General features: G+C 50.8%; 1 long non-coding RNA gene across 2 annotated transcripts in view; it reads right to left on the bottom strand.

The window, feature by feature from the left end:
* LOC309583892 overlaps positions 1 to 134 on the bottom strand; it is a 23,570-nt gene extending 23,436 nt beyond the window's left edge. For both annotated transcript variants that reach the window (XR_014227182.1, XR_014227183.1), the window contains exon 1: positions 5 to 134. This is a non-coding gene — a long non-coding RNA (uncharacterized lncRNA). The remainder of the gene's footprint in view (positions 1 to 4) is intronic.
* Positions 135 to 17,445: the final 17,311 nt, after the last annotated feature.

The following is a 17,445-nucleotide window of genomic DNA, read 5'->3' as shown; positions in this document are numbered from 1 at the left end:
TCACCAGTCCTTAGATCCCGCGTTGGTCCTGCTGCGTGGATGGTCCAGAGCTGGGAATAACAAAAGGGGTGAGCGAGAGGGAAAATAAAAAAAAAGGAGAGAAACACACAGGTGTGCTTTCCTTTGTGGCTAAACTGTTGAAGCTGCATACTTTCACTATCGTTTCTTTGAGCCCTCTTACAAGAATTGAGTCACGAGGGGAAAGGGAGTTGACATATCCTGAGTCTCAGAGTGGAAAGGAAGCGGGGTCAGAACATGCTGCTCCACCTCCATTTCCTGTTATTGTTTCTTCTCCCACGATATTGCCAATATCAGCTATGAACCAGGAGGGAGGAAAGACTCTGATCCTTCCCAGTTCACACAGAATGGCTTTTCCCTGGAACAGAGAAATGAAGGGCTGGGCTCTGGTCACAGACCTTTAGCAGTGCCCTGATGGTCAGTCCCTGCCCTGAGAGAGCCTCCTCTGCTCTCACAGTTCGCAGAACTGCACCCATGAGGACAAAACCAGCCTTGCAAAGCCCAGCCCTGTCAGTGAGACAGGCCTGTAGAGCTGTGGTGAATGTGCACAGCTCCAGAACCTCCTCCCTGAGGACACTTTGCTGTCAGGGGGGGACATCAGAGCAGGATGGTCAGTGCTGGCCTGAGCAGCCACAGGGGTCCAGCAGCCCTCTCCAGCCTCCCCCAAAGTGGTGCCCTGGTTTGGCCTCATGGCTGCACGTCCCCCAAAGTGGCACAGCTGGAACAGTCCAAGAGCTCTCTCAGTCCCTCCCATGTGACTCCAGAGCTCCCACACTGAGCAGCAGGGACACAAGGGCAGCTCAGAGTGTGGGACAAGGAAAAAATCCAATGAGACATGCTTCATCTCCTCCACACAGGAACCACCAGGAGCTGTCAGCCTGGGCCAAGGAGATGTACTCACAGCTTCTGCAGCTGACATTCCCTTGCATTCACCCCTTCCTGCCTGTTTGCACCCCATGTTTCACTTCATTCAATTGACAGTCAAATAGGAAATGATGTTTTTTCTTGAGGTCCCAAGTGCTTGGGATGTTGTGCTTTCACCTCCTGTGACCTGTGGTACACATGTAAAATGCTGATCAAGTGGGATCCAAATCCTTTCCTGCTCAGATTGACTTGGGCACCCCTGTATCCAATTTCACTGAAAGGCGATTGCAGGTTTTTACATCTCTCCTGTCCTTTGCATGCACTTACCTGGGGCTTTTGGATATCTGAGATAGCCTTACTGGAAGTGCCTTACTTCCAAAACCATGTCATTTGCTTCCCTTGGGGTACCTGTTCCTCCCTTGAGGTTCCTGTTTACCTTTTAGCATAAATCAGTAGTTGCTATTTCTCTGCAGCACAAATACAAGTACCCTTCTTCATGCCGGGAATCAACCCCACTTTGGCCAAGCCCAACACAGACACAAGTGACAGTGCTGGCAATAAAGCCCCCCAGAGAATCTCCTTGGGAGATTATTTGGATTTTTCCTTGTCCTTGTCTCTAGTAAGGCTATCTCAGATATCAAAAAGCCCCATTGTAGGAGAAAGTTTCACAAAGGATGTCTGGATTTCAGGCGGCTCTCTTGAAAGCTGTTTATTGCATAGGCGAGGTTACAGCAGTTCAGGGAGTGGGTATCCAGAGCCAGCCCTACAGCTGCCAGCTCCAGCTGTAGGCATACCTGAAGCCACCCGCTGTTCAAGTTACAAAGCATTAGATACTTTTCTTTGCAGAGTATCTTAACACATAGCAACCAATAAGCACCATACACAATACCTTTACATTTCCTATAGCCTATCATAGCTACTACCATCACCATATTATGGTCATTCTTATCCAATCTCAAGAGTAAGTAAGTTACAATTTAAGCTTACAGTGGAAAATTCTCAGACCTTTCTTCTTCTTGCTACATCAACATTTCTTGTTTGCCTGCCATATCTCTCTTTTTGGTAAAGACATGTTCTCTATTTACTTATGCTCTTCTTGAGACTTATTTACTTGGTGAAAAACATGTCTTTGTTTGTAGTCACATACCTTTGTCCTGCTCCTAAAAATCTCCTTCCAACTCATCTCCAACCTTTGCCTTCTCAGTTACTCAGCGATCACTGTTTCAGCAAAACATCTTTTCTTCTATATCAAAACTTGCTTTCATTTCTACCTCATCCCCAGCTTCTACATTCAGAGATCTTTCTGCCAAGCCTACATACCTGTGAAACTTTCTTACCAAACTTTCATCCTCCGCAACACCCCATCCCTGGAGGGGTGTCAGCTGAGATAAGGAGAGTGCTCAATCTCCCAGCAAGACTCCCTTGGAAAGGGAGCTACTTTCAGTTACGGTGAGAAGAAGACAAACCCAGAATCCTCTGGGAGATCCTTTGCAGATCCTTTGTAACCCACTGGCCGTCACCATCTGATACCCACCCCCTGTATCCCTATAAAGCTGGCCCTCTGCCCCTGTGAGATGGAGAGATGTTTGTCCCTGGCCTCCCCTTCACTGGACTAATAAAGCTGCCTCGTGCAGAACAGCTATACAGGCCTCTCATCTCTCTCTCCCTGCTCTGGCCTGGAGGCTGCCCTGCAGAGCTGAGCTGAAATCACGAGCTGACAGTCACTGAAGAGCTGACAGCTTCTGCACAGGCCCTCCAGCCAGCAGCTGAGGGAAGACACTGGGCCTCAGGAACACGATCTCTTCAGGACCATCTCTCTGGACCGGTCACAGCTTCCTCGGTCAGAGCTACTGACCCCACACAGCTGCCATAACATTCTACCCCATACTCTGTACCAAAGTTTGCCATGGGAGTGGGAACTTGTGGAAGTGTGTTGTGGCTCATGAGCCAGAACCTTTGAGAAGTTTTTTGTGGGAGCTGATTGAAGTGTACTGTAAAAATTGAGGGCTTGTTTTGAGAAGTGTATTATAAAGTGTAAGGGTTTGTTAGCCAACACTTTTCCAGTCTAAACTGTGGGATCATTTCTGGGGTAATTGAGTGTGCCATAAAGCACAAGAGCTGCCAGACACATGATCCGGTGTCTTTGTTCAGCCTGATAAACTGAAGGAACAAGGGCTGGGCATTTGAGTGATGGTGTTTGTCTTCCCAGGTCACCATTTTGTTTGATGAAACCCTGGTGTCCTGGAGGTGGTGGAACATCCACCTGCCTATGGGAAGTAGAGAATTAATTCCTTGGGTTTCTTTTGCTTGTGTTCTTGGCTTTTGCTTTTCCCTAATAAACTGTTGTTTTCTCAACTCACAAGTTTTTTAGCTTTTACCTGTCCAATTCTCTTCCTAATCCTGATGGTGGGGAAGCAAGAGAGTGGCTGCATGGGGTTTGTCTGCTGGTGACGGTTAAACCTTGACATGCTCAGAGAGGAACTAAAAGTGATGGGGAATGATCATGCTGACATATGGGCTGGCCCTCTGGATCTGGTGTTTGTTTCCCCAAGATTGGCTCTGCTGCCTTTGGTGTCCAGAGCTGGCTGTGGTGTCCTGGTACAGCTGGGAAGGGGAGGCTGCAGAGCAGGAGAGAAGGGCGAAATTCCCCCTCTGGAAAGGGCTGTTGGGCCCAGGGACCCCCTTGGGGCAGGGCCTTGAGGCAAAGTAGGGCTGATGATAATGCTGGAACTTCCTTCCCAGCAAGCAAGGCTGGTTCCAAGTCTGGCCACTTGGAACTCTTTCCTGTTGGAAGCTGCAATAGTGTGAAACTGCCTTGATTTTATGGTAGCTCAGGAATATGATAACTCCCAGAGCACCCAGGGGTCAGTAACCCCTGCAGAAATATTAATAAGCTTAAAAATTTCCTGGTTAGTACCTTGAAAGATTAAAGCTGTCAGTTCCTAAGCACCAAACCTCATGTCATCATGCATCATCTTTGTTTATCAGTTAAATCATTCATCTCATGATTCCAGAGAGTTCAGTGATCTTTGCAGATCTCAGAGGTGCTGCGGAGTCAATGTCAACTCAACTCCATTTTCTCCCCTTCTGGCATAACACCAATTATTCCCCTCAGTTAAACTGTGTCCCAGTGCATCTGTTTAGCAGTGCTGAACATGACGCTTCAGAGGATGGAGAAACTCTGCCTTGCTGTGTTGGATTTTTTAGGCCTTTTTTCACGTCTTCTTTTGGAAAGCTTTCAGCTTGTTTGGGAATGTGGTTTTGGTTTCTGAAGTAGGAACTGATGACTTGTAAGACACCAAGGTTTCTTTTGGACCCTGCTTAGATAACATTTTGTAAAAGTTGGATGAAAAAAGACCATGACATTTGTCAGAAGAAGTTTCAGTGTTGCTGAACAAGGTGCGTAAGGTCTCAGCATTTTCTGGCTGGAATTCCTGGGTCAGATATTCCTGTCTTGTGACATTTTCCTTTTCTAAGCCTCCAACTGCTCATCCAGAGGCGAACAGGTTTCTACAAGTCCTGTGTCGTATCTGCCCCTCCCCAAATGTCTGGTTTAATATCTCAACCCTAATAATATCTGAGACAGCCCCTGAGAGCTCTTTTTATGTGACTAAAGAGCAGCCCTCTCATCTCTAATTAAGATTAACCTGTCTCCCATATTAGCTGTCCAAATTAATGCCTCCTACAAAATTTCATATGGATTTATAACTGCTTGAAAAGCACAAATTTAGTGCCCATGAAAACCCCTGGACAGCAGAAGCAGCAGAATCTAACATGACAAATTCCAAAGTCCACTGCCAGCTGCAGTTTGACATTCAGTGCCCTGAGCTCCCTGTGTAGTTTATGGACATGTGGGTGATGTGTTCAGTGGATCTGAGTTTGTGGCCATCTCACTCCAAGACCTTTGGCTTCTTGAATGATGTGAGACTCTCATGGTTTAACCCCAGATGGCCACTAAGTACCACACAGCAGCTCACTCACTCCCTGGCCCCCAGCACCATCTGGGGGGGGAGGAGAATTGGAAAGAATGTTGTTGGTTGAGATAAGAACAGCTTAAGAATTGAAACAAATTTTTAAAAAATAATTATAAGAATAATAAGAACAACTGTAATGGAAAGAAGTGAGGGAGAGGGAGAGGAAGAGGAAGAGGGGGAAATGAAACCCAACAGATGCCTAATGCAGTTGTTCATCACCTGATGCCCAGCCTGTCCCTGAGCAGTGATCAGCCCCCTTCCTGCCAATTCACCACAGTTTCTATACTGACCATGACTTTCTGTGGTCTTGAATATCCCTCTGGCCAGTTCAGGTCACCTGTCCTGGCCCTGCTCCCTCCTGGTTTCTTGTGCAGCTCTGCACTGGCAGAGCAAGAGACACTGAAAACTCCTTGACTTGGGGTGAGCACAGCTGAGCAACAACTGAAACATCAGTGTATTATCAACATTGTTCTCATCCTGAATCAAAAGAAAAAAAAAAAAAAAAGAAGAAAAAAAACCAACCCTGGACCAGCCACAAGGAAAAAAATTAACTCTATCCCTATTACTTCAACCCTAGGGTATATTACCATGTCCCGTAGCCGTAGGGAGGAGGAGAGAAGATCCAGCAGGCAGGAATTGTGCAGCAAGATTAATTTATTTAATTATTTTATTAACTCTTTTATAGACTTTTTTCTTCATAGTCTAATTGGACAAAGGATCAGCCACCCCTTGGGGGTGATTGGCTAAAATCCTAAAACATCCAATGTCAAAATATTTTCCTACTATACTGTAAACAAGACTTTTCAAGGCTGCAGGTGTTTGGTTGTTTACATAACTCTGCTACCTCTTCTGTGAGAGAGAAAAATCTCTCACGGACTTAGAAACTAGCAAGAAAATCCTTGCTAACAGCATTTTTGTATCCACATATCCCAGCCAAAACCAGGCCAGAGACCTCACAGTGCTCTTTTACCTCCATGTCCCATAAATACAGCTCAGAACAACCAGCTCAGAGGAGAAAGCCTGTGCTGTGGAGATCAGAGTGGAGACAAATCCCCATTGTGGTGGCCTGTGGTGAATTGGATGAAATCCCTCCAGGAGTTCCTGTCTCTCCTTAGCAGGTGAAGAGGGAGAATTTGTGAATAAAACCCAGTGAATTAAACACTTCCCCTGTAGCTCCAATTGTACTTCCCCAGTGGCCAAACATGGCAGGTGTCTTCCCAGGACATGAATTGATCCAGAACAAGGAATACTGATGTCCGCCTTGATCCACCACCACGCTTGTTTCAACAGCATCCAATTTACTCGATTCAGAGGTAGCTGTGAGATGTTATGGGACCTTCTCTGGGAAGCAGGGAAGTATCCAGACACTTCAGTGCTGGGTGATTGACTCCTGCTTGGATGTCATCAGGATGCCCCACCTTCTTTGCTGCTCAAGAAACATGGAATATTAAACGCTAATACCGCAATACAGTAATAAAGATATCACACCAGAAGTGTTGCTATGGGGACTGAGATAAGGGCAGTCAGAGACATCCTGGAAATGTCAAAATGCAGAGGAAGCCAGAGCCAGAGAAGGGCAGGATCTGTAGTGTAGTGCAGCAAAGCTGACCCTGGTGCAGCTCCCTAAATGGTTTCAGGTTTGTGCTGAGCTGATGCACTGTCACTCTGCAGCCTGATGGTTCCCAGGGAGCTGTAATTTCAGGATAGCAAGTGCCATTGAGTCTCCTTCCCCCAGACATAGGCAGGGGACAGCGAAAACAGTTTCTTCCTCCTCTTCCCCCATCTCAGAGCATGGACAGAGAGACTTGAGCAAGTGAGACCAGACATTTAAACTGGTGTGTTAATTCACTGGAGAAGAGGAGGCTCAGGGGGAACCTTATCACTCTCTACAACTACCTGAAACTTCTCTACAACTGCCTGGTTGTTGTCTTCTCCAGGCAACCAGCGACAGCATGAGAGGTCACAGCCTCAAGTCTCGAGTCCTCAAGCTGTACTAAGGGAAGTTTAGGCTACATATTAGAAAAAAATTAATCACTGAAAGAGTGGTTCAGCATTGGAATGGGCTGTTCAGGGAGGTGGTTGAATCACTGTCCCTGGAGGTGTTATAAACAAAGACTGGATGAGGCACTCAGTGCTATAGTTTAGCTGACAATATAATGTTAGGTCACAAGCTGGACTAGATGATCTAAAGGTATTTTCCAACCTAGTTTAATCGGTGATTCAAGGTGTCTGTTAATTTTAAGAGCAGGCAGTGTGGTCTGGGTTGAATTTTCCTCTCTTGCATCCCCTGTCACAACATCCTGGGAGCACATTGGACTGAGAGAAGCTCCCTGTACCTGCAGGAGTAACTGAGATCTCTGGAACAGCACAAGTTTTCTGGAGGTCTGAACTCAAACTTTTGAGCACTTGGCACCTTCAGAAGTCACAGCTGGTGCCAGGTGCCAGGTGAGAGAGATCAGAGGGGTTTGGGACAGGATTTCCCTTCTTTGCTCACTTCCCTTCTGTGCCTGTTCCAGGTCAGCTGCGGGATTGTCCCACCCCAGGGACTGCAGGGATGGAGCAGAGGAGATGGCTCCTGTTGGCTCTGGCCCTGCTTCTGGCCATTCCTGTCTCAGGTAGCACTTCCAGGAGCTGTTCTGCTCCTTTCTGGGGGATTCCAGCCTGCAGATGATCAGAAGTGCAGGAGCTGAGGGCCATGGTCTCCTGAGCAGCCCTGATTTGAACTCCACAAGAGCCAGAGCAGCCCTGCTCTTCTGCTCTTGGGGAATCCAGCCCTTTGCAGCCGGAGTTTCTCTCCCTTGGTGGAGCCAGGGAAGCCCTAAGCCAAGGCAGCTCTGCCCTGTTCAGCCCTGCCCCAGTGCCAGGAGCATTTCCCTGCCTGTGTGGGCAGTTGGCATTGGCACGGCTGCCCTGCTGCTGGTGGCACAGGGCTGCAAAGGGGCAGGGACAGCTGGGAAGCTGATGGAATGGCTCTGGACATGCTTTTATACTTTTTATTTTTTACTTTTCTTTCAAATAAACCCATCCTGTACAATGTGTATCATCCTGGTTTCTCCCTGTTCTCTAATATTTTAGGTTTCCAATTTCCCCGATTACCATTTTGCCTCAGAGAAAAGAAGAAAAGGAGAAAGTGAAAGTGATGCCTTAGGTTTTAACTTTTATATTTTTCAAATCACTGTACAGCTTATTGTGTAACTCTGAAGTTTCTTGTAGCCTGTTAATTTCTGCTCTCTCATGCTAGGTAGACATAACAAAGCCTCTCTGGGCCTGCTCTCCAAGGACACCCAGACCATCCTAGGCCCAAAAAGTATAAACCAAAAACCCTCTAAAGGGGGGTAAGCTGAGGGGAATTACATCATTAAACTGAAGCTTTAATTGGAGAATTAACCCTAATATGCAAATGAACCAAACCTATAAAAGTGTGAAGAACTTGTGACCTGTCGTCCATCTTGGGGTCCATCTCGGCAATAGCCTCTGGCTCCCCAGGGGGTATCTTTGAAGGCCTTTCAAATAAATACCTACTTTTATTCCCTTACTCTTGTCTAGTCTCTGTTTCTAGGAGGCCTCTCAAGGCATCAAAAGAGTGAATGCCTCAAAGCAAAATCAATTTCTCTCTTATAAAAACTGAGGAAAAGGTGTTACCCTTTTCATCACGTTGTCAAGTATGCGCTCTAGGATTTTTCTACAAAACTGACAAATCCCCCTAAAGATCTCTTTGGATTTTATTTGTTCTCATTGTTTGGCTTTTTTCTCTGAAGATCTAATGTCTCATGGCCTTAAGGTGTATGAACAGAATGGTCCAAGGACATTAGTGAATATTTGCAACTTTCAATTCTTCCCCATTATTTGTCCCAGTCTTCTGTGCCCTTCACACCAGTACATTTTCTGATTGATTTCAGCCAGATGCTCACTCAAGTTTGGTTTCCACAGGAAATTCTGATGTCACCTCTCCCCAGAATGTAGCTGGAACTGTCAGCCAGGATACAATTCTTCCTTGCACCATCTCTTCCACAAAGCCACTGGATAACCCTCAAGTGCACTGGATAAAAATCACAGATGGGCACACAGAGGACATCTACACATACGGGCAGTTTGGGGGTGAACCAATGCAGAAATACCATGGGAAAACATCAGTGCCAGGAGATGGATTTGCCACTGGGAACATGTCCCAGCCAGCAGATGAAGGAATCTACAGTTGCATTGTGATATCCAGGGACTGGAGCACTGATACATCCACCAAGCTCAGCATTGCAGGTTGGAGACTTTCTGGGCTGGGTGGGGAAGGGGAGAAGCTCTTACAGAGGGAAAAGAGCTTTCTGAATGGTCACTGTCTCCCAGCTGATGCCGCCTCATATGACCCAACACATCACCTCCCCACTCCCAGCAGCCTGTGGGTCACATGGCAGCTGCCTTTTGATCCCTGTCACACTTTATTTCTGAGTCACTGAATGGTTTGTAAGGAGCCAAGAAAATTCAAACCATGTACCACCACCTGGGAGGGAGCCCAGGAACTGGTGATGTCACCAGCCCCAGGAAGGTCATGGCAGCCTGGGTAGTTTTAGGCAAGGAAGGAGCCCTAAACCGGAATGTGCCAGGAGACCCAGCCTGGACTGCACATTCAAAGGCAGTTGCATTGTGTGGTGAAATGGAGCAGGCAGGAACAGCTTGGAAAAGCTGCAAAGAGCCTGGGGGGAGTTCCTGTGCCAAGAGATGCTCTGGATGCTCCTTGCCCAGCCTGAACCCTGTTCTGACCCGCGTGGGGCTGGTGAAACCTCCAAGTGTTCAGCATCCCTGGCTGTGGGACTGAGGGGAATGGGGCCCTCCCTGTTGTGACTTCTCATTTGGGCTGAGATGATCTGGGCTGCCAGTTCTCCCCAGCTGGACAGTGGGCACCGTTTGTGTGCAGGTATTGATAAAGCCAGGTGGAGCTGGTCAGCCTGGATTCACTGATCAAAAATGAGCACAGAATGACAGAATCAGAGAATCATAGAATGGTTTAGGCTGGAAGAGACCTTAAAGATCACCTTGTTCCAACCCTCTCTGTACAGACAGGGATGCCACCCACTAGACCAGGTTGTTCAAAGCCCTGTCCAGCCTGGCCTTGAATACTTCCAGGCCCTACATATTCATATTGAAAGAGGAATATAAACAGCAAACCTTCTCCCTGCCTGTTTCATGAAATAGTGGGGAACTGAGAGGCAAACCCATCCCAAACTGTAGCTCTTTTTCAGCCAAAGGAAATTTGGCATTTATGGCAGATGGAGTGTGGGATGGCAGAAAGACCATTGGAAAGGTTGTGTGAAGGACTGACAGAAACTGGCAGAAAACTGAGTTAAGCAAGAGCTGTGAATCCGAGGAAGAGCTACTTTCAGGGAGACTTCCCCCACTAACAAACTCTCTTGCCTTTAAGGTACTGGGGAAGTGTTCATTGAAATTCAGGGCCCCCAAGGGCAAGGACTCGAGCTTGGCTGCAGATCACAGGGATGGCTACTGTTTCCCCTTGGAGATTCTGAAAAATGAGATTAGAAGTGGCTAAGAGAACAGTGTGTGTGTGGTGGGGGAATAGGGGAGTGTGGGATGGCATCATTTTCACCAACGAGAGAGAGCTGTAGAATGCTGTTTTGATCTGCCTGTCCAGAATCAGAAGCCTAACATGATAATGGACAATAAGCAGATTTTAAGGTATTCTGGAAGTGTTGCACTGGGCAAGTATCAGTTGGCACCAGAAGATACTCAGGCGGCAGCTGGGCTGTGCTGGGGAAGGTGCATCCCTGCAGCAGATGGGAGCATTGAAGAGTCCTGCAGCTACAGACCCTCCCATCGTAGGGACAACCAGAGAGGTCTCCTTCAGGGAAATTCATCTCCCTTGTTCCCGATGAATTGTGCCAAAACCGGGCCAGGAGACACTTCAGAGACAGAGTCACAGAAGTGGGTATTTGCTTTATTCAGTGCGCTGGGTGTGTGGGGACCACTCCTCCAAACACACACACCGGTGCTCCCTACAACACAGTATTAAGGGTTAAATTATGAATATTCATTACATTGCTTGGGACAGGCGTGGTTATACAAATTATTTCTCAGAAGTCATTAATATCATTAGCATACTGGCCACGCATGCGCTGTGTGTCCTGGTGGTCGCGCTGAGGAAGGTTCCTCTTCTTCCTCAGGGGTCTCTCTGATGAAGGCCAGTAGTCATCCTCCCAGTGCACTTTTCACCTTTCTCCCTGGGCATGCGTAGTCCTTTGAGGAATGATTCACAGGTCTCTGGGATAATCCTTGTCCGTTTTATCTTGACAAGATTAGGGTGAATTCGGTTTCTTAGGTTTTGTAATTAACATCTGCTGTCTGAACTAACATTTGCTGTCTCCCAATAGTTAACTGTGCTTACATGAGTTAGTTATTGACTGCCCTTTCCTCACCTGCACCCCAAATTTCCCCTTCTCACACTAAAATTCCTCATTCCACCCCAAATCCCCTGATCCCACCCCACATTCCCCTTCTACCCCAAATCCATCTTTTTAACCCCAAATCCCTCTCCAGACCCAAATTCTTGTTTTCCCCCAAATTCCAAATTCCTGCCCCAAATCTCACCCCAAATTCTCCTCCCTGCATCCCAAATCCCCCCATTCCCAACCCAAATCTGCCATACCTGTCCAAAATTCCCCTGGTCCCACCTCAAATTTCCTCTTTTACCCCACACCTTCTCTCCTTGCACCCAAATCCCCTCCTATACCCCAAAATCCCTGATTTCCATGCCAAATCCCACCTCTTGTCCTAAAACCCCCAAATCCCTCCAATTCCCCCAAATTCCTCCCCATGCCCCAAATCCTCCCTTCTCACCCCAAAATCCCCATTCCCACTCCAAATCCCATGTTCCCACTCCAATCCCCTCCCTGTACCCCAAATCCTCCATTTCTACCCCAAGTCCAAAATTTCTCTCCTCCCGCCCTCTCCTGTCCCCCAAACCCCAGCAAATCCTGCTGTTCCCACCCCAAACTCCCCCTTCTCCCGCTCCCCACCCCAAGCTCCCCCTCAGAACCCCCCTGGATGTACCAGGCTCCCCCAATGCCCCCCAAAACCACCCCAATCCCCTGACCCTGCCCGCTCCCCGCTGACATTTTACCGCGGCTCCTCCGCTCCCTCCCCTGGGGGGCAGCAGCGCTCCGGGCAGGATGGGTAGCGCCACCTGCCGGGGGGAGGACCTGCGCCACACCGCCATGCCCGGCGGCACAGAGAGGCCGCGCCCATTCTCACACCACGTCCACTCCAGCCACACCACGCCCCACCCACACAGTCAACTCCAGCAGCATCTCCATGTCCCTGCCGCATCCCCCGACCTCGCTGCCCTTGGCCACGCACCTTCCTCTTCTGCCTCATCTCCCACACGAGAGCCCTGCTCAGCCCAGCCGGCTTTCTGCCTTCTCACTTTTACTGAAATCCCTTTGCAAGAATAAAACTCTTACGATTTTCCATCTCTCCACATTGTAACCCCTTTCCCTCCCATCAGTTCTTGCCAAGAGGCCGTTCCCTTCCGTGGGAAGCAAGGTGATGGGAATGTGACACGGCTTTGGATTCTCCAGGTCAGGGTCAGTGGTGTGGACCGCCAGAGCCAACAGCGCACAAGCGAACCCTCTGCGTGCTGGCACCACCCGAGAACTGCACGGGGAGAGCAGCTGGACTTCCAGGAACACACGATTGGACACGGAGATTTCCAGCGGCGTGGCAAAGGCAGCAGAGGAGCTGATAACTGGGGCAGGAACAAACTCTGAGGGGAGTGGGCAAAGAGGGAACGACCCAAAGCAATGGTGCAAGTGATGCCTTGAGAGGCCACCTAAAAACAGAGACTAGACTAGAATAAGGGAATAAAGGTAGGTATTTATTTGAAAGGCCTTCAAAAGTACACCCTGGAGAGCCAGCGGCTACTCTCAAAATGGACCCCAAGCTGGACAATGAGTCACTAGTTCTTAACACTTTTATAAGATTGGCCAATTTGCATATCAGGGTTAATTCTCCAATTAAAACTTCAGTTAATTATGTAATTTCCTCAAGTTCACCCCCCTCTTAAGATGTTGGTTTACACATTTTCGGCCTAGGACAGTCTGGGAGTCCTTGGACAGAAGGCCTGGAGAGGCTTTGTTATGTCTACCTAGCATGAGAGAGCAGAAATTAAGCTACAAGAAACTTCAGAGTTACACACTAGGCAATACAGGACTTGAAAAACATAGAAGTTAAAACCTAAGGCATCACAAGGACTTGCTGTGGCCATGGCAGTGTTAAGGAACAATCCAGTGTGACATTGCAGAGCCTCTCTGGGAGAACTCCCAAGGCCACAGATTTTGACTTCTGGGACTGGAGCATATTCACGGCAGTGGCTCCAGTGACTCCACTGTAGCAGGGGGGGGGTCCCGGGAGCAGGGGAATCCAGCCAGAGTCACGATACGAACACCGATACGATTTGAGCATCGTGCTCCCGTTTTATTATTCGGTTATACCAAGTTATACTTTTCTCCAAAGTTCACACCGCTTTCCCATGAGAAAGCCTCTAAGCAGCAGGGGAGCTGACCAGTGTATACCTTTTCCCAAGGCTGTTCAAGGCTGCTGGCTAGCAGGTGCCTTGCAAGCCTATCTTCAGCCTGAGGCCCTGTCAGGGGTACTTCTGCAACAGCCCTGGGATGCCCAAGCTCTCCTGGGGTATCCTATATTCCACAAGGAATCCTTCCACACTCCACGCATCCCAACCTGAGTCCCCACAGCCCCCATTCACACAGTCACACCAGGTTTCCTCACTGCTTCAAGCCCAGCTTTGCCATGGCCGACTCTCAGATGTCTTGTTCCACAAAGCCATTTATTCATGGTGCAGTAACACAGCACGAGCTGCTGCATCCAATCAGGACCCCAAACATAGGACAGCTTGGCTCATGTCATTTGTCCCACCATTATCTCTTTTCCCCTCACTTTTCCCGACCTTTTTTTCCCCCTACCTTTCCTGCCGTTATTTCCCCTCATGTTTCCTGCTCTTTCCTCCCCTCATGTTCCCCGCCATTTTTACCCTCACGTTTCCTGCCAAGTTTTCCTCTCCCATTTCCCACCCTTTTTTCCCCTCATGTTTCCCATTTTTTACCTCACATTTCCAGACCCTTTTCCCCTCATGTTTCACAAACTTTTTCCCTAACATTTCCCACTGTTTTCTCTCCTCCTGGTCCAGCCCTCTTCTCCCATCATATTTACTGCCCACAAGTCTCGCTTTTCCTCTGGATGCATCCACTCATGCCGGGTGTCTCCGGGCCCATCCCCCTCACTGTCATCACAGGCCTTGCTCTCCTTTGTCATCCATAAGGTTTGGCAGCTCAGGGCTCTGGCTTTCTTTCATTGCTGGTTTTAGTCAATTGTTCATAACTCAACCTGTGACCTTTCACTTTTTAGCCTGCAGTTCTCCTCTCCAGCGTGCTGCAGGGGAAAGGGGCGGGGGAGTGCGAGAAGGGAGCAGTGCATGATTTGGAGTGTTCCCCCACCACAGTGGGGGAACTGGGGTGTCACAAAGGGCCCCCTGTGACCCGCCACCTGACCCTAGCAACAGCTCAAAGGGTTTGTTGACGTGGAACCAGCGCCCAGCCTGCAGTGTCCGGCAGGACAGCGACGGGACAGGACGGGAGCACACAGCTGGCGAGAAGCCCGCTGGTTTTAGCTCACGTCTTGCTCTGCAGCAGGGAGTAAGGTATTAAACCAAACCTTGCCCCTTGCCTATTCTCAGAACTTCATCTCCATTCAGTAGAATGGAGAAGAGACCTCCAAGCCAGCCCACGGTGGCCTGGGAGGAGGACGCGGCTCTTCAGGAGAGCAGCTCTGCAGCGGAGCCCGCCGAGGTGACCACGGTGCAGCCATTGCAGCCCAGTGAGTGAGGGGCCCTGTGGGACTGGGCAGGGCTGGGATCAGGTTTCCCCGGCACACGGGCAGATGGGGATCACAGGGGTGGGAGTGATGCCGGAGTGCCAGAGCTGCTCGGGGCAGGACACCAGCCCCGGCACAGCCTGTGCCGAGGAGGGGGAGAGCAGAGGGGGCCCCAGCTGCTGCTCTGGAGCGTGGGCAGCGAGGGTCAGTGGCTGGCAAGAGGCAGTGGTGCTGTGGGATGCTGGACGTGTCCCTCTCGTCTGCCAGAGCGCTCCTCAGCCCGGGGCACTGGGCATTGCCCTGCCATGGTGTGCTCCAGCAGGGCAGCTCCTCTGATGGGCATCCTCCAGTCGGGAGCTGCACTGAAAGGCTGTGCCAGGGGAGTGGGCACAGCATGGGCAAAGGGCAGATCTCTTTCCTCTGCTCTCTCCTCTCCCCACACCCTCTTCAGCTCTCTCTTCTCTCCCCCTCCATTAGATGCTGTGTATGGACAGGAAGCCATGGACTTCATCCAGGCCTTTGCCAGCAGCCCCGACCAGGTACCCACGGCCTGCTGGACAGCGGCTGTGCCCGGCCAGGGGTGCTGGCTCTGCAGAGCAGCTGCTCCCACAGGGCACTGCACCCTAAAGGCTGTGGTCCTACTGGAGGGGTGTCCTCGCTTCACGCTGCCCTGTTGTCTCTGTCCTCCAGCTCCAGGATGAGGATCTGAAGCTCAAGTTCCTCGACAGCATCTGTATCCTGTGCCGAGCTGCCAAGGACTCTGACTCTCCCCAGGACCTGAATGTTTTCTGCCACAAATACAAGCTGGGAGAGAAGATCCAGGTGAGGGAGCACCCAGTGCTCTGGGGAAGGGAGCAAGGAGCCTCAGCAGCCGGTGAGGGATGCACTTGGGCAGGGCAAGGCTCTGGTGGCTCTGGGTGCTGGCAGCTGCCAGGTTGCAGCCCAGCTGTGCTCTGCAGGTGCTGCTGCAATTGGAGCCCAAGTACGAGATTTGCACGGAGGTGTGGCGGCTGGCCATGCTCGCTATTGCCGGACTGAGGTACCGGCCCATCACACCTGCAGACCCCTGCCCAGCACTCTGTGCCCACCTGCCCATCCCTCCTGGAAGCCCAGCCCCAGTGCTGCAGGAGACCTTGAGACACTGCTCCCAGCACCGGTGGCCAGCTGGGCCCCTCTCTCTTTGCAGCACGCTGGGGACGGTGCTGAAGAACAGAAGAAAACTCTTAAGACTCTGCTTCGACAGCATCTTTTTCCTTCCCCCAAACGGGGAAATGTGGAGCCGGGAAGTGTCTCTGTATTCTCGCGTAAGTGCTGGGTGAACTGGAGGAACCTCCAGTCTGTCCAGGCTGCTCCCAACCAGCCCGTGCTGCCTAAGGACCAAAGATCCAAGGCAGGCCACGGTCTCAGCTTCGCTTTCCTACCCTCATCCCTTCATGCCTTGCCAGGCTCCAGCCACCTCCGGCAATGCCGGCTGCTCTGCCCCCCAGCACACGGCCTGCTCCTGTGTCCCTCCCGTCACACTGGCACTTCAGATCAGTCTCCTGGGAGTGGGAGGGACAGCAGAATCACAGCCACTGCTCTCTGTCATCCTTGCAGACCCTGCATGCCATGGACACCATGCTGGAGGTGATGGTGTTCAGCTCTCCTGCCTCCAAAACCAGCAAGATGCTGCAGGACATCTTGGAGGTCAGGCCTGTGCACAGAGTGGGGGTCAAAGGACTGTTCCTCACTTAGGAGGGGAAGGAGCCCGGGCTTGTGTCCAGTCTTGTCCTGGCTCCTGCCAAATGAACCCTGTCCCGGCCAGAACCAGGACATTCCCCCAGTGCTGTGCAGGCAAGAGCGCACTGCGGGGAGGCTGCCCAGCTGGCCCAGGGAAGCAGAGGCTGGCCCCAGGCGCTGCTGGAGCACAAGGAGCAGAGGGCAGCCCCTGCCTTCCTTGCTGCCCACCAGCTTTGCCTGGGGCCTTTGTGCCAGGCCTGCCAGGGCCCCCAGGGGCAGGATCCCCCCTGAAAGCTCTGCCTGAGGGCACAGGAAGTCTGGAGGGAGGGTGCAAATGTGTCTCATGAGTGCGGCCCTGCCACTGCTGCTGCTGGAGTGGGCGTCTGCTCACGGGGCTCACCTGCAGCTTCTCTCTTCCCAGGTTCTGCTGCACTACTGCCTTTATGACACCGTGGCTGTGCAGGAGAGGCTCATGGGCAGGATCAGGCTGCTGAGCCATTTGCTGGCCGACTCTTCCACTGGCAAAGTAAGGACCGGCCACCATCTAGCCAGGCCATCTCCCCATCCCTGTGCCCTGGCACAGCCACAACTCCAAGGTGCCTGCAAGGCCTCAGCTGCCCACCCTCAGACCTTCTGCTCTTCTGCCTGCCTCCCCCAGGCTGCCCAAACTGAGGACAGCGGTGCTGCCAGCAGACAGGGCCGGATCCCAGTCCTCGGGAAGCTGCTGGGCCATCTCTTTTTCAAGTTATTCAGGAAAGAAGAAACCAGCTTGATGGCATTGGACATTCTCTGCTTCCTCTTGACGTTCCTCTCTGAGCAGAAATGTAAGAGAAGCTGTGGTGGGCGGCATCCCCCGTGCACCGCCACATGCCCAGATACAGCTGCTTGTCTTCCTGGGTCTTGCGAAGGCTCCTTGTTGTGCTTGGTGCAGGTGGCACCATGTCCCCAGAGCTGCTGTCACCTCTGCTCCTGCCCCTCGCTC

Source organism: Coloeus monedula (genome assembly GCF_965178545.1).
Source record: "Coloeus monedula genome assembly, chromosome: 34".
In the NCBI taxonomy this organism is placed as follows: Eukaryota; Metazoa; Chordata; class Aves; order Passeriformes; family Corvidae; genus Coloeus; species Coloeus monedula.
This window is presented reverse-complemented; position numbering and strand designations above follow the sequence as displayed.